This window comes from Periplaneta americana, chromosome 11 (assembly GCF_040183065.1).
Source record: "Periplaneta americana isolate PAMFEO1 chromosome 11, P.americana_PAMFEO1_priV1, whole genome shotgun sequence".
Classification (NCBI taxonomy): Eukaryota; Metazoa; Arthropoda; class Insecta; order Blattodea; family Blattidae; genus Periplaneta; species Periplaneta americana.
In genome coordinates this window covers 173,008,324-173,034,108 of record NC_091127.1, presented here as the reverse complement: position 1 = coordinate 173,034,108, position 25,785 = coordinate 173,008,324, and the positions used below count along the sequence as shown (strand labels likewise).

Below are 25,785 nucleotides of genomic sequence, written 5' to 3'. Positions count from 1 at the left end.
TCTGAATGAGATGAAGGTGATAATGCCGGTGAAATGAGTCCGGGGTCCAGCACCGAAAGTTACCCAGCATTTGCTCATATTGGGTTGAGGGAAATCCCCGGAAAAACCTCAACCAAGTAACTTGCCCAGACTGGGAATCGAATCCGGGCCACCTGGTTTCGCGGTCAGACGAGCTAACCGTTACTCCACTGGCGCCTACATATTACTGTGCTCAAGGTGGAGATGGGGAGGATGCTGAAAATCCATCATATTTATGGTGCTGGAATGCATTGAGAAAATTTGAAGCACGTTTCCCATAAGTAGTATATTTTTCATATAAAATTTTACTTTTCTCAGGATCTATTTGTCTGAATTGATTCAAACTTACAGGATAGAGTTATTGAGGCCTTGAGCATATTTTGACATGGGGATTTATTTATTTATTTATTTATTTATTCATATATATATATTTACTTACTTATTTATTTATTTATGTATTTATTTATTTACTTATTTACTTACTTATTTACTTGTTTACTAATTTACGTATTTATTTATTCATTTATTAGATTAGATTTTAGATTAGATTAGATTTATTTATTTAACCTGGTAGAGATAATTTATTTATTTACTTATTTGCTTACTTATTTACTTATTTATTTATTTATTTACTTACTTATTTATTTATGCATTTATTTATTTACTTATTTATTTACGTATTTACTTACTTATTTATTTACTTATTTAATTATTTATATTTATTTATTTATTTATGCATTTACTTACTTAGTTACTTATTTATTTATTTATTTATTTATGCATTTACTTACTTAGTTACTTATTTATTTACTTATTTATTTATTTACTTACTTAGTTACTGATTTATTTACTTATTTATTTATTTACTTATGCATTTACTTAGTTATTTAGTTATTTACTTATTTATTTATTTACGCATTTACTTACTTAGTTACTTATTTATTTATTTATATATTTATTTATTTATGCATTTACTTATTTATTTATTTATTTATTTATTTATGCATTTACTTAGTTACTTATTCATTTACTTATTTATTTATTTGTTTATTTATTTATTTATTTATTTACTTACTTAGTTACTGATTTATTTACTTATTTATTTATTTATGCAATTATTTATTTCTATATTTATTTACTTATGCATTTACTTACTTACTTAGTTACTTATTTATTTATTTATGCATTTACTTACTTAGTTACTTATTTATTTACTTATTTATTTATTTATTTATGCATTCACTTATTTATTTATTTATTTATTTATTTATGCATTTACTTAGTTACTTATTTATTTACTTATTTATTTATTTATATATTTATTTATGCATTTAGTTATTTATTTATTTATTTATGCATTTACTTAGTTACTTATTTATTTAGTTATTTATTTATTTATGCATTTATTTATTTACTTATTTATGCATTTACTTACTTAGTTACTTATTTATTTACTTATTTATTTATGCATTTACTTACTTAGTTACTTATTTATTTATTTACTTATTTATTTATTTATTTATTTATGCATTTACTTATTTAGTTACTTATTTATTTACTTATTTATTTATTTATGCATTTATTTATTTATTTATTTATTTATTTATTTATTTATTTATTTATGCATTTACTTACTTACTTAGCTACTTATTTATTTACTTATTTCGTATTTCATAGAGTTTAGGGTCTTACAAGCATTGAATAATGTTGTAAAAATGTCTACTTTTGAAAAAAAGTCTTAATTGTGGAGATAATTAATATTTTTTAAAGTCTCTGTGTTAAAGCAATCAGAAAAGTACATTATACAATTAATTTTTTCAAGATTGTAATCCCAAGAGTCTGAGAAAAAAAAATTATATATGTATGCATTTTTAAGATTGGTAAGATAGTTGCAGTGAGTTACTTCTGTTGTAACTGCTGTGATTGTGCACTTCGTGTACTAGTTTTTGTGGCCTGGCTTCATGTGGGTGTCGGAGGACGATCCTCATTCCTGCCACACTAATGTTTTTACGAGGTCGAATTGCCAGTTCTCGGGAAGCATTATGTCTAATTTAATTGTTAACTTAGTCGTATACATCAGAGGATATGCGACTCATAAAATCTCCCTCGTTGCGTTTTATTAAGCGTCGTTAATAACAAATCCGGTATTCAAGTCTGTGATGATGCATAGTATCCAGTTTCAATAGATTGGAGAGATTGTGAGGACATTAGACAACTTTCGTTGCTTAGAAAAACGCTCTGAACGTCTTAGAATTTTCGTCTGTGTGGAGAACGTAGGCATAAGACACGCAAGTATTTTAGTTTTTTTTAAATAAATTTTACGTCCCTTAATCAAGGTGGAAGTACTTACTTACTTACTTACTGGCCTTTAAGGAACCCGGAGGTTCATTGCCGCCCTCACATAAGCCCAACATTGGTCCCTATCCTGAGCAACATTAATCCAGTCTCTACCATCATATCCCACCTCCCTCAAATCCATTTTAATATTATCTTCCCATCTACGTCTCGGCCTCCTTAAAGATCTATTTCCCTCTGGCCTCCCAACTAACACTCTATATGCATTTCTGGATTCACCCATACGTGCTACATGCCCTGCCAATCTCAAATGTCTGGATTTAATTATGTCAGGTGAAGAATACAATGCGTGCAGTTCTGTGTTGTGTAACTTTCTCCATTCTCCTGTAACTTCATCTCTCTTAGCCCCAAATATTTTCTCAAGCACCTTATTCTCAAACACCCTTAACGTATGTTCCTCTCTCAAAGTGAGAGTCCAAGTTTCACAACCATACAAAACGACCGGTAATATAATTGTTTTATAAATTCTAACTTTCAGAGTTTTTGACAGCAGACTGGATGATAAAAGCTTCTCAAACGAATAGTAACAGGCATTTCCCACATTTATTCTGTGTTTAATTTCCTCCCGAGTATCATTTATATTTGTTACTGTTGCTCCAAGACTCCAAGATATGTGAACTTCTCCACCTCTTCGAAAGATAAATTTCCAATTTTTATATTTCCACTTCGTACAATATTCTCGTCACGAGACATAATCATATACTTTGTATTTTCGGGATTTACTTCCAAACCTATCTCTACTTGCTTCCAGTAAAATTCCCGTATTTTCCCTAATCGTTTTTGGATTTTCTCCTAACATATTCACGTCATCCGCATGGACAAGCAGCTGATGTAACCCGTTCAATTCCAAACCCTCTCTGTTATGCTGGACTTTCCTAATGGCATACTCTAGAGCAAAGTTAAAAAGCAAAGGTGATAGTGCATCTCCTTGCTTTAGCCCACAGTGAACTGGAAACCCATCTGACATAAACTGACCTATAAGGACTCTGCTGTACGTTTCACTGAGACACATTTTAATTAATCGAACTAGTTTTTTGGGGATACCAAATTCAATAAGAATATCATATAAAACTTCTCTCTTAACGTTCTTTTCTAATTTCATAATTTCTAATTTTTTATTTTTAAATTTTTCTCTTCTTGATTTTCTTGCTTCTCTGCGCCAGAAGTCCATTTCTGTAGCCAATAATTTGTTTTCATGTATTTTGTTTAATGTCCAAAATTCTGCCGCATATAACGTAACACTTTGTACTAATGATTTGTAAATTAGGGTTATGATTTTATTTAAAATATTCCTACTGCAAAGAACTGAGTTCAACATGCCAATTATCATCATTATTATTGCTATTATTATTATTATTATTATTATTATTATTATTGTTATTATTTTATTATTATTGTTATTATTTTATTATTATTATTGTTATTATTATTATTATTATTATTATTATTATTGTTATTGTTATTATTGTTATTGTTATTATTGTTGTTGTTATTATTATTTTATTATTATTGTTATTATTATTATTGTTATTGTTATTATTGTTGTTGTTATTATTATTTTTTATTATTGTTACTATAATCGTTATTATTATTATTATTATTTTATTATTATTATTTTATTATTATTATTATTATTTTATTATTATTATTATTTTATTATTATTGTTGTTATTATTATTGTTATTGTTATTATTATTTAAGAATGCTTGGTCTAATTAGGTCTATAACTTATTCTTTTTCCACTCCTATGTGTTTATTAATTTTATACTATACGTTGGTTAGATCCAAGCTTGAATATGCATCTGTTGTATGGAACTCCATTACTTCCACTGACTCGGCTAAATTGGAGAATATTCAAATAAAATTTATTTCCTTGTGTTCTTATAGATTTTTACCAAATTCCGATTATAACTATGAGATTAAATGCAATTATTTCAATTGCGGTAGTTTGTTCACCAGACGTCAGGATCTTGATTATTTATTTTTTTGTAAAGTCATTAAGGGTGATATTGATTGTGAATCTTTCGTAAGCAATATCAGTCTTCGTATTCCTGCTAATGGTTTAAGATTTCATAAATTGTTTTATAATAAGAATCCTAAATCTCTCTCTCCGGTCTGCAGATGCATTAAATATGCTAATTTGCATGGATCCAACTTGGATCCATTTAATGTGTAGTATATCTGAGTTTTTAACTCACTGATCTAATTTTATAATTATTTGTCCATTTTATTTCTTACATTTGGTCAATTGATTAATGTAGACTATTCCATTATTTCAATTATCTCATTGTACTAAATTTATAATTTTATAATTATTATTTGATCAATGATTGATGTAGACTATTATATTGTTTGTATTTTCATCTCACTGCCATTTTCCATCATTCATTCTCATCATCATTTGTTGTTTTGTTCTGTTTTGTATCGTGCTAAACTGTAATTGGCCTTGTGCTGTTGTTTTTGCACGTTAATATTCTAAATAAATAAATAAATAAATGAATGAATGAATGAATGAATGAATGAATGAATGAATGAATGAATGAATGAATGAATGAATGAATGAATGAATGAATGAATAAATGAATAAATGAATAAATAAGTATTATTATTATTATTATTATTATTATTATTATTATTATTATTATTATTATTTTATTATTATTATTATTTTATTATTATTACTATTTTATTATTATTATTTTATTGTTATTATTACTATTTTATTATTATTATTATTATTATTATTATTATTATTATTATTATTATTATTATTATATCCGACTTCACCGAAACTGTGAACTGGGCCCTATAAATACACTAACTAAATTGTCTAGTGTATACTTGTTTGAAACTCGGTGCATGAATTCCAGACCATCTGGGTTCATTTTGCTTAAAAGCTTCAAGTTGAAAACACAGTTGACCGCTAGCATTTGGTTTCTGTCATTCTCCTAAATTGGAAAGCACACGACGACTTTAATAAAGAAATATAGAGTCGACCAGAGAGATCAATAAATGCTGTAGACTAAGCATCAGAGATATCACAGCTGCAGTGATGTAAAATATACAGTTTTGTGTATCTACCATCTACCTTTCTTGTTTCGGTCTTTTTGTCGACCTGTATACGAGTAGGCCTATACGTATGCCTTCATATTAAAGCTGTGTTCCTTATCCGTTGTAGGCCCATATGGTTTTATTGCGGACTTTTTCTGAAACTGGAAGTTAAGATTCCCACCTGTACAGACAACCGGTGTGACCACCACCTTTACCCCAAAGGAGATATACATGCTACATTTCTGTTAGAGGTTGAGTAGTCCTAAACCCTAAGGATGGTATTCATAGACTTTTCGCAGCACGCGCTACGAGCGTACTAAGTTAGCCCCGGCTATCCACTGGTTACTAGTACAGAATTCAAATCATATCCTATCGCTAACACTGGTTTATAAATACGAAAAACACTGATCATCCACCGGAAGCCCGCGCTAAAAATGTCTATGAATACGGCCCTAAAACTTTAATGTGGTCGGAAGGATTACGGTGGTAGATCAATGGACAAAATCCATGACCCCATGGAGAATGGAACCCGCGACCGCTTGTCGCCTCCTCCTCGTTCTTTTTCTTCTTCTTCTTGCTATATTTCAGTAACTTAAATGGTGTTTGATATCAACCATTACATAATATATAATTTCACCGAGAGACTTCTGAGAAAGAATTCCAGTTATGATCAAATCTGTTAGTAGTTTAACTGTCTTTCATGAAAAGAACGCGTCCACACCTGTGGAGTAACGGTTAGCGCGTCTGGCCGCGAAACCAGGTGGCCCGGGTTCGATTCCTGGTTGGGACAAGTTACCTGGTTGAGGTTTTTCCGGGGTTTTCCCTCAACCTAATATGAGCAAATGCTGGGTAATTTTCGGTGCTGGACCCCGGAGTCATTTCACCGGCATTATCACCATCTCATTCAGACGCTAAATAACCTGAGCTGTTGATAAAGCGTCGTAAAATAACCTGCTAAAATAAAAAAATAAATGAAAAGAACGTAATTTAATTCATAACGTTAATTCAAATGTACAGTATCATCGAAATTTGTACAGTTACAAGCTATTGATGATGTAAAACAATATGGTAATGTTATAATTTTAGTTAGTTGCTCATATTTCGATGGGATTTTTATTATGTAAATCTTGTTATAACAAAAGCTCAGCGATTTGGAAAGAATAATTCCCTTCGAAATACCATCAAATTCTATTCGAAATAATTACACATTTGTGTTCATAAATATAGATACAGAAAAAACTTAATCAAAATAAACATAATGACTATAATTATAATTATAGTATTTAAAAAATGCATAAATTTTCCCACCTTTTGAAAGAATTTGGCGTTGTTTAATATATAATATGCTGCCAGTTGTTCCCTGCTAGATGTGAGGGAATCTGGAAGGTATTGTTGCCACTTTCTGTGGCTTTACAATCCGACAAAATATGATGAAATGTTTCGTCTCTACCACAAAGAGGACGTAATATTCTCGTTTCCACTCCGTTGACAATTGAAGAGTTCACTGAAAGAATTATGGATGTCATTTGGAATACATTTTGCAGGAGAAGCAGTTGAAAGTTTGAAATGCTTAGCGCTCAAAGCTTAACTGTTTTTTCCGATCATTACTGGACAATGACTCAAAGACAAAGTATATGAATAACATAACCACGAGAGACAATACTGTAAAAACTGTTGTCTTAAATGAGGTTACTTTTGAGAAAGTGTCAAGGTTCCGATATCTCGGCTCGATAGTCACCGAGGATAACAACATATTAACTGAGATCAAGGATAAAATAGCCATTGGAAATCGACGCCTCAGAGCATTAGATAAAATTATAAGAACCAGATATATCTAAAAAAAAAAAAAATGAAGGTGAGGATTTATAAAACAATTATTAAACCTACGGTGACTTTTGGAAGCGAAACCTGGACTCTACCTGAACGAGCAATAACCATCTTAAATACGTGGGAAAGGAAAATTTTAAGAAAAATTTATGGCCCTATTTATGATAAGGGAGAGTGGAGAATTAGGACCAATTCTGAACTACAAAAACTATATAAAGATCCAAGTATTGTCACTGATATAAAAATTAGACGGCTGGAGTGGCTGGGCCACATTATCAGAATGGACAATAATAATATTCCTAAAAGATTACTAGATGCCACGCTAAGTGGTAAAAGAAGAGCAGGAAGACCTAAACTACGATGGTTGGATGATGTTCAGGATGATCTAGTTAAAGCAGGAATTAAGAGATGGAGACGGAGAGCCCTAAAGAGGGAAGATTGGGCGGCAATTCTTAAGGAGGTCAAGGCTAAACTAAAAGGGCTGTATGACCACAGATGATGATGTTGATGATGATGATGATGATGGACAATGACTATCAGTGTTAATGCCATATAACTCTCTATGTACATTCTATATGTCTTAAGCTATGCATTAACAGTCTTGGTTCATTTTCGACAAGAAAGTGACATCCATCATTCTTGCAGTGGACTCTTCAATTTTAAGTGTCCTCCATCCTCCTAGACGAAACCAAGCTAAGACCAGCCTGCCCTCTCTACTTCTTCCATAGGGGTATAACTCTGTTCCCTAATTTGTTTTGATCATCGATTGGATCTCCAGAGCAACTTTATCCCTACATACCTCTTCAGTTATTTGCCTGTCTATATCCTTCAGACGCTTCTTGACTTTCCACCAGACGTTTTCCTTATTCCTGCAAACTCTCGATCATAAATCCCATACCTAATTTCCTTCAACTCTCTGCGTGTCGGCGGAGATGCTGACAAAAATTTTAAGGTGGGGGGCGGTTAGTATGTATGTATGTATGTATGTATGTATGTATGTATGAAATTTAAATTATATTTTATTTAACGACGCTCGCAACTGCAGAGTTTATATCAGCGTCGTCGGTGTGTCGGAATTTTGTCCGGCAGGAGTCCTTTTACATGCCAGTAAATCTACTGACATGAGCCTGTCGCATTTAAGCACACTTAAATGCCATCGACCTTGGGCGGGATCGAACCCGCAACCTCGAGCATATAAGGCCAGCGCTATACCACTACGCTACCGAGGGCGTATGTATGTATGTATGTATGTATGTATGTATGTATGTATGTATGCATGTATGTATTAGCACTTCAATTGGGTATATTCAGGTAGCAGTGACATACTATACAAAAACAATACAATAATAATTGCAATATTACAATAATAAACGGAGGAAAGAAGGAAGAATATGGGAAGAAAGCGGGTTGACGAATATGATGACGAATGTAGGGGAGTTAAGATGTTGAATTCATGAATATGGTGATTATTATAACGATGATAGTTGTGATCATGAAGACGACAATTAAAGCGAAGATTATGGTTACGGGAGAAAAGAGGAGGCGAAAGATGAAGTTTTCACTGTTGTATTATTAAATATTTTTCATTTCACTTTATTATTTGTAGGCTACTTTATAGTTAACCGAACCTTCTATATTTTACCTGATATAATTTAATTGTATTTCTTGTATTATTATTTTGATATTCATCACTTTCTTTTGCTTACATATATTTGATATAATTTCATTGTATTTCTTATATTATTCTTTCTTGTATTATTATTTTGACATTCATCACTTTCTTTTGCTTACATATATTTGATATAATTTCATTGTATTTCTTATATTATTCTTTCTTGTATTATTATTTTGACATTCATCACTTTCTTTTGCTTACATATATTTGATATAATTTCATTGTATTTCTTATATTATTCTTTCTTGTATTATTATTTTGACATTCATCACTTTCTTTTGCTTACATATATTTGATATAATTTCATTGTATTTCTTATATTATTCTTTCTTGTATTATTATTTTGACATTCATCACTTTCTTTTGCTTACATATATTTGATATAATTTCATTGTATTTCTTATATTATTCTTTCTTGTATTATTATTTTGATATTCATCACTTTACTTTTGCTTACATCTATTTTATTATTTAAATTAAACAATTAAATAATTATTTTAGTGTAGGCTTAAACTTGTAATATTACTTTTTCATTATTCGATGTAAACTCCACTCCAGGCCACAAGCTCTTGCTTCATCGGGAGTGCGAACCAAAAGTGTAGCATTATTATGATCGTTCAAATAAATTATTATTATTATTATTATTATTATTATTATTATTATTATTATTATTATTATTATCAATTATTATTATTATCTTAGAAGACAATAAACTAGAGAATTTCTGCGAAACAAAAATTATTTCATGAGAACTAAAGCTGCAAACCTCAAAATCTACATGTTTTATGCGTACACTGCAGGAATTAAAAACATTAGAATGTAGGCCTATTTCTAAACATTTTCAGAGTAATGCTTTTTGCTAGGTACTAACTAGGTGATTGGAAATCACCACCACCATTGATCGGATTTCAGCCCTTCCGGTGTCTACTGAAGTAACATTCCGGTCGTTTCTTGGAAGTGCATGACTAGCACTCCAGTGTCGGTTCACATCGAATGGGAGGTGTGTGAAATTGGTTAATGTTAGCTGCTTTGAGCTGACGCTGTTTACAGTGTTCCTATTGTTGGGTAAATTACAAAATTCACATGTAGCATGTCGCTTTGTTCGCCAATCGAGTTAATCAGCATCACTTTGATCAGGACACCAATCGGACACACACCTCCTGTATGTATTTTCACCCTTAAACCGAGGTCTGTATATCATACAAGCACAACTTAGGTCTAATTTGATTTAAATTATACACATTTTTACTTCGAAATCTTTCATATTTCATTTCTCTCTTTTTACCCTTACTTCTGTACTTTCCTTTAGTCTTTTATTCTTTGTTTTGTATCTCATTTTGTAATGTATTTTCCATATATGGACCAAGACTATACAATTCAGTATTGAAAAATAATCCAGACCTAAGCAATTTACACATTCTTAAGTTTAAAAATAAAGTGAAAATGTTTGTATGATATTTCATAAATTTTATTATAATTTTTTAAGTGTTACTAGCATTATATGGTACTAATTTTTATTGTATTTATCTGATGCCTGTACCCTATAAAATAAAACATTGTAATAAATATAAATAGATCATTTTCTTAATTAATAACAGTGTATATCTCCAATAAATAATTTCTTAGCATCGCCACAGATACACTTGATTGTACTTGTCACTATATCTTGTCACTAGAAAGTTATTGAAATTTATATTTTCCCCGCCATTCATAAAATATTTTGATATGATACCTCTTGCACAAAAGGAGAGATCTATAACTGAAACTCGATTAATATATTTCAGTATTATTTGTATTTATCCTGGTAATAATGAACAGTTTGACTCGTAGACATTTTGTTTTTGCAGCATCAACTTCCCATGATTGTACGAGAAAATTGGGAGAGAACGGCAGTTACGTAGACTTTCAGCTCCCCACTACTACCATTAATGCATAACACAATGTCAATACGGCGGTTGCTGACGTCTGCGATACAACGAACTTTTCTGTTGATTTTCGAGTTCGTCATTTTTTCCTGTTATTATATGCTTATTTAAGTTGTGTTAACTCTCGCTAGTGGTTTTATATTTTATTTTATCCGTCTTAGTATTTATTTTATTATCGTAAATATTTTTGTTTTATTACTAATATTATTATTATGATGATGATTATTATTATTATTATTATTATTATTATTATTATTATTATTATTGAATTATTTTGAATTACAATCTTTGTATCATTTCTGTCACGATTATTCTATTATTATTATTATTATTATTATTATTATTATTATTATTATTATTATTATTATTATTATTATTATTTATATCATCATTATTATTTGAACCCTGTAAAATTTATGTAGACTACTGGACTGTACCCGAGCACGAGCATATGCTCATTTCGGGTATCTATTCATATGCATTCAATTCAAATGTAAATTGTAAATAAATTTGAATTTAAATTTGAATTTGAATATTTCTATCGCTTTCATTTCATGGCTACTTTTGTATTTATTGCCTATTATTTATGTATATTTTTAATAATTTCCGTCTCTTTTTTCACGTTCTATTTTCTTCCATTTTAGATCCATTTTCATTCTTTCATTATCTGTTAGGACTATATTCTTTTATTTTATTCTGAATTTATTTTATTCTCGACTTCCCTTCCAACTACCCTTGTCTGATTTTCTCCTTCTGTTTCGTTCTATTGTTCCCTCCCTTTATCTCCACATACCTTGCTTTCTCCATATCCCTTGCTATCTCTTTATCTCTCATCTTATCCTTTACTCTATCCTTATATTTCGTTAATTTCTTTCTGTTTTCTTCATTCCTTCCATTTGGTTCTTCACTTGTATTACTTTCATTCCTTCAAGTAATCTAGTTCATTCTTTCTTCTACTCTTTTTTGTCCTATATTCTTATTTTCTTGACGTTCTGTATAATTGAGTGTTTCTGCATGTACAGTAGAACCTCTATTATCCGTGGTAATGAAGGGGGTGGACTGGACGGTTAATCGAAAAAATCGGATAATCCGTACCATAAAATATTTCCATTATAAGTGCATAATACAGTTTCTTAGTTTCCTCCGTAGCCTTCATGGCTGTCTGTCAAAAATACGAATAGTAGAGGTTGTAGATTTATATACTTCATAGACATTATACTTATATTTTTATTAAATCGCGCAAAGTTGTAACTCCAATCTCGTATTCTGATGCCAGATGAACCACAGTTTCTCTTTTCCCAAAGCACTCGGTACTTGCACTTTCTTCGTAGCATAACACGTTTTCTTTTGACAACCGCGGTAGACATTTTGTTTAGAAGTTAGACCGTACGACCACTCGAACAGTAGACCATACTTTGTAAGGATAGGGGAGACTCGGCTAATTTCGCAATATTAAGAAGTAAATCTATCGTATTTTTATCAAAATGTTTATTGAAAAATATTATCAAGGCATGTAGACATGAATGAAACCTTTCATTACCAAATGAGATAGAGAGACCTATTAAAATGCAAATATATTTAGTTTTACATACATTACAATTGAAAAAGATCAACTCGAATAATTCCGCAACTGTGCGGATAAATCCGCAATAGGACTTGGCTAATTCCGCAGTAGTAAATAATTATGAAATACATTATGAAAGTAACATAAAAGGAACAATTTATATGTAACAATGCTCACTTTCTTCACAGCTGTGTAGCAAAACACGAAAAACAGCCAACTTTCGATGTTTCACTGTATTGCCGACAGAGGTGTCGACCAATATCCTTGATTTTTTTTCTATAGCACTGCAGAGGACATGCCTCCTGTTGACAGCCTCTCGAAACTTACGTTCACGCCATTGTAAAGCCGCAGTAAAATCATATATGCACTATTGCGGAATTAGCAGAGTTTTCCCTAAAGATTGTGTATATATATGTATGTATATGTATATGTATATATATATATATATATATATATATATATATATATATTCTATTGAGCAATATTTATAGACAAAACTTTGCTAAGGTAAGAATAGAAATAGAAGGTCAATCATTTCGTCTAGAACGCTGAGTACGACAAGGTGACCCAATCTCTCCCAAACTCTTTACAAGCGTTTTGGAAAATGTATTCAGAAAAATGAACTGGAACAAGCAACAGGGAATAAACATAAACGGAAGACACCTAACAGACCTAAGATTCGCGGACGACGTAGTCCTATTCGCAAAAACACCAGAAGAACTACAGTCAATGCTCCAACAACTCTGTACACAAAGCAAAACCGCAGGTCTATCAATGAACATGACAAAAACACAGCTGATGACAAACAGACAAGAAATCCACATCTCAATTGACGGAACAACGCTACCATATGCAACGGAATATACATACCTAGGCCAACTAATTTCCTTTAAAGACAAGACTGGAAAAGAAATAAGAAGAAGAATATCCTTAGCTTGGAAATCCTTCTGGTCCCTCCAGTTCATACTCCTGGACAAGACAATCAGCAGAAGACTCAAATTCGAAGTACTACAAACCTGCGTCTACCCAACACTACTTTATGGATGCCAAATATGGTCGACAACAAACAGACAGATGAATGCGCTAGAAATATGCCAAAGGAAAATGGAACGAAAGATACTGGGAATAACTATGAGAGACAGAATTTCCAATGATTCGCTGTCCCAAATGGCATCAACAACAAACGTCACACAAAGAGCAAACAAATTGAAGTGGAAGTGGGGAGGCCACATCGCGCGGATGAAAGACGAAAGATGGACATACAGAGCCACCATGTGGGACCCGCGCACAGGAGACCGGCACAGAGGCAGACCACGGAAGAGGTGGGCAGACTTCTACACAACACAAGCAGGTCAGCAATGGCCCAGAATAGCAAGAAGCAGGGGAACATGGAGAACAATTGGAAGTTGACTACAAACGAAGACAGTGCCAGCCACAAACAACATCCCAAGTTGACTCAGTGATAGTGGATTCAATATAATAAAAGTGTTAGTGAAATCAAATTAATCAAAGTGACAGCGAAATCACTCCAACCAGACAAAGAAACACTAGACACAACCTAATGCGGAGTAGCTCACCGCGTTAGTGAAACAGAGCTACCCTCTAGCAGGGACACATTAGGCTATTATTATTATTATTATTATTATTATTATTATTATTATTATTATTATTATTATTATTATTATATATATACGTACTAATAGTACAGTACTTCATACTTATTCTGCAGCAGAAAAAGAGACAGTCGGATAATCCGCCAATCAGGTAATAAGGTAACGGATAATCGGTGTTCTACTGTGTCTGGGGCTTCTTGTATTTCATTCTTTTCTTATATTTTTTTAATTCGGTTTCTTTACTTCCTATTAATTTCTTTTATTTCATGTTATCGAATTTCATTAATTTTTCTCCTTTCCTCTCATTCTATTATTAATTATACGGTTCCTGTTTTTTCTTATTTTGTTCTTCCTTACTTTCGTTCTTCTATTCCTTTTAATTGCTCTTCATTTTTTCTCGTTTTTCTTCACTTCATTTTCCTATGTTTATTCTTTTCTGTGTCTCTTTCCTATTCCTTCCCTCTTTATGTTTTCCTTCTTTTCCCCATTCTGATTTTCTTTTTTTATTTCTATTGTCTGCCTCACTTCTTCCTCTTTGTGTTTCATTTTCCCTGATTTCTTTTTTTTCTCTCTTCCTATTTGTTGTAATTCTCTTTATATTGCTTTCATTAATGCAGGTAAAGCATTCCAGTCCCTAATAGTACGATTGAGAAAAGAAAACTTTCCAGTGTCCGTCCTCTGTCTTCTTTCCCTCGGTTTATATGAGTGGTCGTTCCTTGAAGAGTAATTTGGCGGCTGCAACCTATTTTTTATTTCTCTCCAGGCAGGCTCACCTCTGTATGTTTTGAACAGTGCGCATAATCGAATTCGCGTTCTCCTGTCCGCTAGTGTGTCCCATTTTAATGATGAATTATTACGACAACGCTTTAGAGCCCGTTTTTGAATCTTTGCCAGTGTCTTAATATGTTCTAGTCTGTAAGGATCCCAACATGCAGCACCATATTCCATTATTGGACGAACTAGTGATTTATATGCAATCTCTTTGGATTTATCAGAGCCTTTTCTTAGTACCCTCATCACAAAGTGTAACGCTCTTCATGCTTTTCCCGCTTTTCCAGTAACGTGTTCTCCCCAGCCGAGATCGCTGCTAAATGTTATTCCTAGGTATTTACATTTGTTAACTTCCGGAATGGTTTCACCCCCTAACATATACGATGCGATTATTTTATTTATTTTTCTTGTAAAGCTGACGGCTTTGCTCTTCAGGGAATTTATTTTCATTTTGTTGGCTATTGCCCAATCATTTATTCTATTGCGGACATTCTGAAGAAGATTGGTATCTTCGTAACTTTTTATTTCCCTGTATACGATACAATCATTCGCGAATAAGCGAACCCAGGACAAGAGGTTAACTGGCAGATCATTTACAAAAGCCAAGAATAGAAGGGGCCCCAAGACAGGTCCCTGTGGGACCCCGGAAGTAATTTCTATTGGGCTCGATAATTCCTCCTCCACCCGTACTCTCTGAGTGCGACAAGTTAAAAATTCCTTGATCCACTGGAGTACTCTGAATTCAATTCCCGTTGATTGTAGTTTAACCAACAATATGTCATGTGAGACTACATCTATTGCGCGTGAATTATGATACTAATAATATTATGATAATTCTTTTTTAGAATTTTTTACAATTTTACTGAGCGAGAGGAAGATCGGTTTTTTGCGTCAACATATTAAGGGAATGTTCGTGGACAAGTTTCTGCGCAAAACCGGTCCTTCTCTCGCTCAGTAAAATTGTCAAAAATTTTCAGAAAGTACTATCATAATATTATTAATATCACAATTATTCCAACCTTTACCCTACTGTATATAGGAACAGAATATATAACTACAGTGAAACCTCTCATTTACGGACATCGAAGGGACGTAATAATCTGTCCACATGTGGGAGGTGTCCTTTATTGGGAGGGAGGCTTCCCAATCTAACAGTAAATTTATAATATGTATTATGTATCCCTTCACGCTTTAAATGAAATGTAGGCCTATTACTGTAGGTTAATTCTAAACACAGTATACTACAGTAAATTCTTTGTATCTTTGAACTACAGTAAATACGACCGAAAAAGGAAAATACAGTAGGATACTGTACCATGCAATTTTATTCTAGGTCTACAGTTATGCAGTACTGCAATTTACAGTTTTCAACTTAACCTTTACGTTCAGGTGCCATGTCTCTCGAAACAGAACAACTGATTGAAGTGAAGAGAATAATCCTACTAACCCCATCATGTGTCGAATACAATTTCACGATCGCGGAAACCTTGGACCCATCAGACAGGTTAAATTTTATGACTTTGTTTATCCACCCGCTTCCAGCTAACAAGGGGTAACCGGCTGGGCTAGTGGTAGCCTACGAGACCCTTATTGCCTTCTTTCATGTTAAGGAATTTCTGTACAGTTCTCAAAACTAAATTTTCCATTTTTGTAACACATTAGGGCTTGAAATCCAAGTTCTGTCCGTAGTGGGGAGGTAAAGCAAGCTTTAGGACTGTGAAACAGCTGTCCGTGTCCGTGTCTAAGAGTGTCCGTAAACGAGAGTTAAATTTATCATTGTTTCTATATTATTTCAGTTGGGACATAAAAATCTGTCCGTATATGAGGAATGTCCGTATGTTGGGGATGTCCGTAAGGAGAGGTTTCACTGTATATACAGGGTGTAACAACTTTAATGTTTAGAATTTCTGGAACATGTTCCCTGACACGTTCTACGTCGATTAAACCTAACATACCTATATCCAAAGTTCTATAGGTTTGGAGTATTTGTACCCCAAAGTTAAATTTTTTAGTTTAATCTTATCGCTGAATACTGAAAGAAGTAACACCAATTTCCGAAAGTGATATGTCTGTGTCATTATTTTTATTAGTACCATATTACATTTTAATATCAACTTCTTGTGAGCATGAAAGAAGCAGTGCAAAGTTGAAGAAAAATGTCCTTAAGATTCCAAACACTGTACTTCTTGAAATTTGCCAATAGGCACGTGAAAATACCTGTGCACTAGGAATCCTACGATTTGGGAACCGTGCTTGATATGCCAAAACAGCTGCTGTTGCATTGCCATCACACAGTCCATACACATAAACTATGTCGGCGTATTCCTGATGTGTGTACACAAAAGGCATGTTTTAATGGTCAAAACTCAATAAAAAGACTAGTCACAATACGGTTTATTTTTCTCACAACTGTTATTTTAAACTGTTGTCTGTTTCGTTTCCTTAGCAACCTAAACAATTTTAATTTAATTTCTCTTAAAAGTAAAATCTCCTTCATTCACTGCTTTTCAAATGTTTATGTATCTCTACTTAGTAATGCCATAAAATAGGCCTTGTATAAACGGTATAATGCTTGGAGCTGCAAGAAGTTCTATTTTTTCCAGCTCTGTTATTTCTGTAACCTCTCAATTTCGGATATAGGTATGTTAGGTTTAATCAACGTAGAATGTGTCGGGGAACATGTTCCAGAAATTCTAAACATTAAAGTTGTTACACCCTGTATAAAATCCGGTCTGTAATTACGACATATCAAAATGTGTTACATCGACATTGTCATATTGTTCTTTTAATAATTTTGCTTCCTTAAATACATGTACGTTATGCTATTTCGCTAAAAGATTCAAAACTTCGTCTGAAATTCAATCCCGGGTGTACTAGATAAGTAGGTGTAAATTTGAATACACTCACGTATAAAGAGAGAACTCTCAATGCAGTGAGAGCTTGAGGCTGTTGAAAGGAAAATTGGATGTAGGTGGGCACTGTTATCTGCGAATTGAAGACGCTGCTACTTTCATGTTTGAGTATTGAAATCAAGAACTTGATAATTAATGTGTGTACATACTACTTAGTAAATTAATATAACCTATGTTTCTTGTAATGAAATCATAATCAGGAAGTTATCCAGTATAAGGTTGCTTTTACGTTACTTATTTTTTAATCTCGCGATATTTAAGGACCTTCATCAGATGTTCATTAGTACTGAAACTAGCTTTTCCTAATAAACGCTCAATAATGAAAAGACCCACGCTCAGTCCCTGCAGGGTAAAGTAAACTTCCATTTCAGTGAATGAGATGGGGAGTAGGTTTCTGAATTTATATCATCAATACGAAAACTTGAATAGCAGAGGAAATATGATTAATACATCGTTAAGTTATCAATAGTAATCTCACTAGAGGTTTTGATTTATCTAGAGAAAATCAAAACTCGAGTGGGATTTAACTGACTATTACACGATTAGAAGAAAGTGTATAAAGATTAGAAGTAACGAAGTACTCCAATACAATAAAATATTAATTGGCTTACGAAAATACAACTGTCTTCAAATGTATTATTGTACCATCTCAACATTACGCTAGATGGCAGTAGTGTTTTATGATTATGTTTTCTTGTTATCAGTTGTGACAACTATGGAATCTTCATTGAACTCTGTGGACGGTTACTAGTCAAGAAGGCTTTGTTGATTCAGTTTCATTTTTATTAAAACATTTGCATTCCACTTCAATCATACGGATCCCAGTAATCAACGTCACTTGACAGATGATTATCAATAAATCTTAGTATTAAACAATCTCTGATACGTGACTATCCATAATATCATATAGCAGAAGCTATAACAAACATAACCTAAATAATATAAACAAGTGTTAGAAAAGTTTTAATTAGGGATGATGAAATAAACAGAAACGTTTTGATTAACGATGATGAAATAAAAAACAAACAAGAATAATTTTAAAAGAAACTATTATTGAAAGTACAATTTTCAAATTTGAATGTTTTAGTGGTTGGTGGTTCAGTTGATGTTATATTGGACGTGTGCGTAAAAGAAGTGAACTCGTTGATGTACATTGTGTATCCCTCAAGTTATTCAGGATTTTCGAATGGTGCTCTTCATATATGACCAGTGATCTTTATTAATTCTTGTTCTTGAATGCCAATGGGAGTCATATTTGAAAGTGCTGTGCATCGACTGAAGTGGTTTGACGTCCAGACCAGTGCAGTTTGAAATGTTGGCAAACAAAGAAACAAATGCTAGGGACGCGATAAAATTAAACAAATGCTAGGGACGCGATAAAATTGTGCGATAAGCAGCCATGATTGGTTGAAAGACGTCCTTTCGTACCGTTTTATTGGTCGAAAGTAGTATGACTTAGTAAAAGTGTAATAGTCAACATAATTACTATAGCCGACCGCATGAAATTGTCTTTTTATATCATTCAGTTACCAAAAATATATGCTGTATCATAAAATATTTTGGGTCCTACATTGAGGTTCTTTGAACATCAGCCATTATGGAGAGGGGACTAATATTTTTTTACTTGGTTATTTAACGACGCTGTATCAACTACTAAGTTCCTTAGCGTGGATAGAATTTGTGATAGTGAAATTATGATGGTATTTGGCGAAATGAAGCCGAGGATTCGCCATAGATTATACCTGACATTTACCTTACGACTGGGGGAAAACCTCGGAAAAACCAAATCAAGTAATCAGCCCAAGCGGGAATTGAACCCACGCCCGAGCATAAATTCTGATCAGCAGGCAAGCGCTTCAGCCGACTGAGCTACGCCGGTGGCCAAGATTAATATTAAAAGGGTTGCCATTTCGAGAGTTGGTCAAGGAATCTAAAATTATCTGATATAGATTTGGGGCTGAAGCCGTTCACTTTCTTATACTGTAAAAATAAATTTCGAATTTTTTTTTTTCGAAAATACAATTTTTCAACATTCCTAATACCTAATTTTTTTTTTCGTTCTTATTTATTTCAACAGAGACTACAGGATAGAATATTAGACTACAGAATATAATTCATTACAACAATAGAAATAGAAATAAAATAATACAATCAATAAAAAAAAGAATGAGCAGCGCTCGTGTTCGGTCGTAGTTCAGATATATTATTAATATAAGAGGAATATAGAAAATAAAATAAAATAAAATAAAATAAAACTAAAATTAAAATTACAGTTGCAATGAAATTATATAATATAATATATTATTAATATAAGAGGAATGTAGAAAATAAAATAAAATAGGAACTAAAATTAAAATTACAGCTACAATGAAATTATATAATATAATATAATATATTATTAATATAAGAGGAATATAGAAAATAAAATAAAATAGGAACTAAAATTAAAATAACAGCGGCAATGAAATTATATAATATAATGTTAACATAGAGAAGAATAAAATCGTACGTTAATAAAGTAGGACAATTTGTGAAAAATATATATTCCGAAATTATAGAATACAAATATAATATATGCTGATTAATTCATAAACATAGGCTATACATTTATTTAACCAAATTGTAGGCATTAACACGGATTTGAGTTTGCCCCGCCTGTGTGTAGACGGACTTTTTTCTGAACTATTGGTTGACTTCTTTCATATTGTCTGTTTACAAGCAAAACACTTAAGTCAAAAATATTACTTCTGAGAAAAAGACATATGTAATGCATATAATGTATGTGTATTAATTTAGAATTGGAAAATTAAATACATAAAAAGAAACAACTTCCTAAAAAATATTTTGAGCATTCAGTTTTCTCAAGTGCTTTCAAAATGTCATTTTCTCAGAGGTAATATTTTTGACTTCGTGTTTTTCTTGTACGCCAGCGATATTCAGTCTTTATTGTATATTTATCCACTTAAGTTCGCATTAAATTTAAACATTTTAGTGAAAAATTGATGGATCTGTATTTGAAATTTAAAACGCCGGAGGATTTTCTGCGTCAGTCTTTGAATTACGTACAATAAACTGGAAAATGAGAGAAAAGATTTCGTGTTGACTGTGAAACGTTTCACTAAGAAAATTATTTACGATGTAATTAATTATTTATAAATTACATTGCCAACATTTTTAGTCTTGAGCTTGTTGGAAGCAACAGATGGATAACCTTTGTTGTTAAGAGGGTTACTACTGTATCATAAGATTACTAATTACGTCCTTAAAGTAAGGTCTTAGCTAACAGCGAATATAAATTGCACTGTAGGCTAGCTCTATAATCCAACATGTAAACTGTACTGTTGTCTACTTGTTACAGTGAAGGAACTGTGTAAATTGCAGATGTATCTTATTTTCACAGTTTTATGGAAACTAGTACAACATTCTGTATGACAGATAACATATTACAAATACAGTGACATCAAAAACTCTTTCCTTACCTGTTTTTTATAGCATGCAGACTTTTAATGTATAGTTGCCAGTTAAAATTTCTTTTCACAACGAAAAGTTACAGATACTAGGCTATTTCCGCTACTGTAAATACGGAGAAGATGGCTAAACTTCACTTCATCTTCTTTTTCTTCTTCTTCCTGACAATAGGGAGAAGGTGCAGATGATTAATCTTCTTTTTTTTTTTCTTGTTGTTCTTGACAATAGGGAGAAGAAGCAAATGGCTAATATTCACTTCTTTTCTGCCATAAAACTTTTAAAAATAATACTATAGATTTATTAATTTGTCCTACAGAATAATATCTGTAATATTGACAATTAATATTTGAGGAGAAAAATTCGCTCCGGCGCCGGGGATCGAACCCGGGTCCTTAGTTGTACGTACCAAGCGCTCTGACCACTGAGCTACGCCGAATTCAATCCACAGCACCGGACCGAACCCTCCTCCTTCAATGTTTCCTTTCGTGGCCTGACTCCAAGTTAGGCATATATGTTGACGTATATGTCCAATGTCAAGTGCCATTATATTAGGAGCGCACTCAGCTGAGTGACTTGTTTGGCCGGGATTCCGCAGTTAAGTGCACAGTAATCTGTACAGACATATGCACTGCAGCTATGAGAATATTATAGATTTATTAATTTGTCCTACAGAATAATATCTGTAATATTGTCAATATGTATGCCTAACTTGGAGTCAGGCCACAAAGGGAAACATTGAAGGAGGAGGGTTCGGTCCGGTGCTGTGGATTGAATTCGGCGTAGCTCACTGGTTAGAGCGCTTGGTACGTAGAATCAAGGACCCGGGTTCGGTCCCCGGCGCCGGGGCGAATTTTTCTCTTCAAATATTAATTTTAAAAATATAGTAAAATTGATGTAGCTATATTTTATGGAGAGACTACGGGCGGAATTCATAGTCGTCACTTATAAATGAGTGATCCCTTAAGTGGTTACTTATACTCATTTCTAATTCATAGTTGTCCCTCATTCACATAATGAGTGATTACTTAAGTGAGCTGATCTGTACCCTTAAGTGACCACTCATTTTCAAAATGGATACTGAGAATGATTTTGAGGATTTTGTGGAGTTTGTTGAACGAAATGAGGAAAATATACATGTCCCAAAAAGGTATATTAGAGACATGGAGAATCCTCTGGAAATGTATAGTGAACTGAAATTTAAGAAGCGATATCGTTTTCAGATCAATTCGAAGTTGTTGCTCTAGCCAAATTGATCGTTATTTATTTATTTATTTATTTATTTATTTATTTATTTACTTACCGGTACTTACTTATTTATGTATTTACTTACCGATACTTACCTACTTATTTACTTATTTATTTATTTATTTATTTAATTACTTACTGATTTATTTATTTATTTATTTACTTACCGGTATTTATTTATTTATTTATTTATAAGTATAGATATCATAGCCAAAAATGTAAAATGTAGCTATAATTGGCAAATTAGAGTAAATATAACACTATGTTAATAAATTCAATATACAGTATTATACAGAATTTATTTATTTAAGAATTTCACTACTACAGAACATGTGTTCCAATTAGTAGGATATCTGATTATAACTATAATTAACATGCAACTAGAATTTAACATATCATGCAACTATTCCTGTATATAACTTATTCAGTACAATAATATTGATAAATCGTTGTTATAGCAACTCCACATGTAGAGCTCCTTTCGATTAGTTCAATGAGAGCCAGCTTTTGTTATGACGTCATGTCCGGCAGCTGTAAGCGAGCACTCATTACGTGAAAATAAGTGTTGTCTATGAATTCGGAACTGACTTAAGGGTTCCCTTATTATAAGCAAACACTTATTACTTAAGGGTTCACTCATTTTTTAAGTGACGACTATGAATTCCACCCTACATGCGGAATTTTTCAAAAGAAATAGTCACATTCATTATTAAAAAAAATGGACAAAACTACAAATTCTGTTATTATTCATGACGATCCACTTTTATCTTTAACAGTCCCGATTGTTTAGTGAAGTTCGCAGCATAAACAATCTGATTTGAATTCACAGTGATTGGATTTCAGTTTAAACGACAGAGATTATTGATGCAAACCACAGTCAATACTGAGGGAAAACGAGGAACTCTGCAAGCAGTTAGAGCTGAAAAGTAAGGGAAAACGTTAGTCCGATAAATGGAAATGATGTGGCGAGGGGGAATCTGCATACTACAAATACCCACCGCACCTCCAGGAAAGAGAGCGATTCGGCTTCGGTGGCATCGTGCGGTCGTGTGACATCACCAGCCTCTGATCACTTGCTACAGGATGTCGTCTAGTTTGTCTGTCGATTGGATGCTATGAAGTGCTGATCCCTCTCCAGGGAAAATGCTCACCGTTATCTTGGAGGATATAAACATCTTCCCCTAACCCACTTTACGTGTAACTTTGAGTAAAGCCAAATACTGTAAACCTCAGAGAGACGGAATCATCCTTGCATGTAGGCTATACGTCGCACATTTTAATATCTTTTTCCAGAAACACCGCCGGGTCCTATCTCCTGATGTAGAATTTATAAAAAAGACAATTTTCCTTAAATTCATCCAGTATGTCGCCATTGTTCATAGGCATTATGTTTTTTATTTATTTATTTATTAATAAATAGCTATGGCAAGAATTTTGATCTGGGGGGGTTGAGATAGCAACCATCATTATACTACAGGCACGTCAAATGATGCCCACAGGAGCAAGCGCGCGCTTTAGAGCCCAGAAGAGCCTGAGCGCTTTACAGCGGAAAGGAAAGAGACAGACGAAAGAGGTGGTATATGCCGCTTGGTCGAGCTATATTCAGGAATGGCCAGCACTGATTCAATAGATAAAGGGAAGAGAACTTATTAAAACTGTATCCATGGTAATTTCTAGATTTGCCTGAGAAGTATAAGTGCATTATAAGAATGTAAGTTTTAATTTTAATGCTCATTTTTCACAATTTTGATTTTTTTTTTTCAAAAGAAATATTTTCTCAACTTTTCGTATAGAAAGGTGAAATTTTCAGGTTTAGGCCTATTTATTTAGTAGCCTTACAGAATGTTTTCGTAAATCTAATATACCGTATATACGTATTACTGAAGATAGTGTATTGAAAATTTTGAAAATATTCGCATGGAAATTGTTTGTAAGGAAATGAATTAACAAAGCAACTACTGTTACATTATAAGCAAAAGATACGTGCCCATGTGTTGTAAAAATAGCAGCTCTATAGCTTTGGCAGATTTCGAGAAAATAATTTAATATTCTGATGGTAGGAAGTTGCTCACAAATATCACCTTAAAAACATAATGCGATAAGAGTTTTGTTATGTAATATTAGTTACACTTAAAACAGATACAGTACCTAGGTAACTTTGCTTTGTACTGTAATATTGTTTTGATTAGTTTATTGATTACTTTTGTAAGGCTAAAGATACCACCAATATAAATTCCAACTTATCAAGTCATACTCAATCTCTTTCTTTGGAATATCACTTTCTTTATGAATGATGTGTTTTATCCACATAATACAGTATAATATTATACTACTATGTAATTTAAGTGAATATTCCTTCTTAATTCTCTATCATGTTATTAAGATTTCAAACACAAGTGCAATATTAAGAAATCAGTGTTAGTACTTTTGTTTTACAGACAATATAGATAATATTGAACAGAAAGAAGCCATATAAAAATAACGACATAAAATTTCACGTTCCGTTTGAAGTTTGTGCACCACTGTTTTCTTAATCCAACAAGTTGCTTAATCATATATACAAACCTTCCTCTTTCCATACTTAGCGCTTGATGCCCGCGCACGGCGTAAAGGTCAGAAAAATGCGCTTGCTTTGACATCACTGCTATATATTCCTTGACGATAAAGGTTTGGAATTGAACGGGTTAAATCAGCTACTTGTTTATGCGGGTGACGTGAATATGTTAGGAGGAAATCCACAAACTATTAGGGAAAACACGGGAGTTTTACTTGAAGCAAGTAAAGAGATCGGTTTCGAAGTAAATCGCTAAAAGACAAAGTATATGATTATGTTTCGTGACGAGAATATTGTACGAAATGGAAATATAAAAATTGTAAATTTATACAGTGGGATCTCCTAAGTTCGACTGAACAGAATTGAAAGTTCAGTCCAATGAGGGGTAGTGGGTGTGGCAGGTGAAATGAATACAAATTCTGATTGGTTATCCATCAACGAATACAGTACTCTACCTGCATTTCCTGCCCACCCCGAGACTTGTGTATGCGCTTCTAGTACCACAGTGGGTTTCGACAGTTCCGTCTCACAAACGGCACAATTCTCAAATAGAAAAAAGAAGAGTTCATTAATTTAAAATCAGTGATCAATATGGATGTCCTAATCAATAAAATATTCTGTTTTCCTTTAACAAAAGTATCACTACAAGAGACAGAGCCAATTCCCATTCAAATGGCAAACCCATTTCTTAGTGCCCGTATAGGGGCGTGTCTAATTCTCCTACGTAAGCAGTCGAACTATAGGATGTCGAACTTGTTTTCTTTCGAACTTAAGAGCTTCCACTCTACTTTGAAGAAGTGAAAAAAT

General features: G+C 32.7%; 1 protein-coding gene and 1 non-coding gene across 10 annotated transcripts in view; one reads left to right on the top strand and one right to left on the bottom strand.

The window, feature by feature from the left end:
* LOC138709609 (uncharacterized) overlaps positions 1-25,785 on the top strand; it is an 809,429-nt gene that overhangs the window by 426,614 nt on the left and 357,030 nt on the right. The window lies entirely within an intron of this gene.
* Positions 21,543-21,615, bottom strand: TRNAT-CGU (transfer RNA threonine (anticodon CGU)). Its single transcript has one exon. It is a non-coding gene; the product is annotated as a tRNA-Thr (tRNA).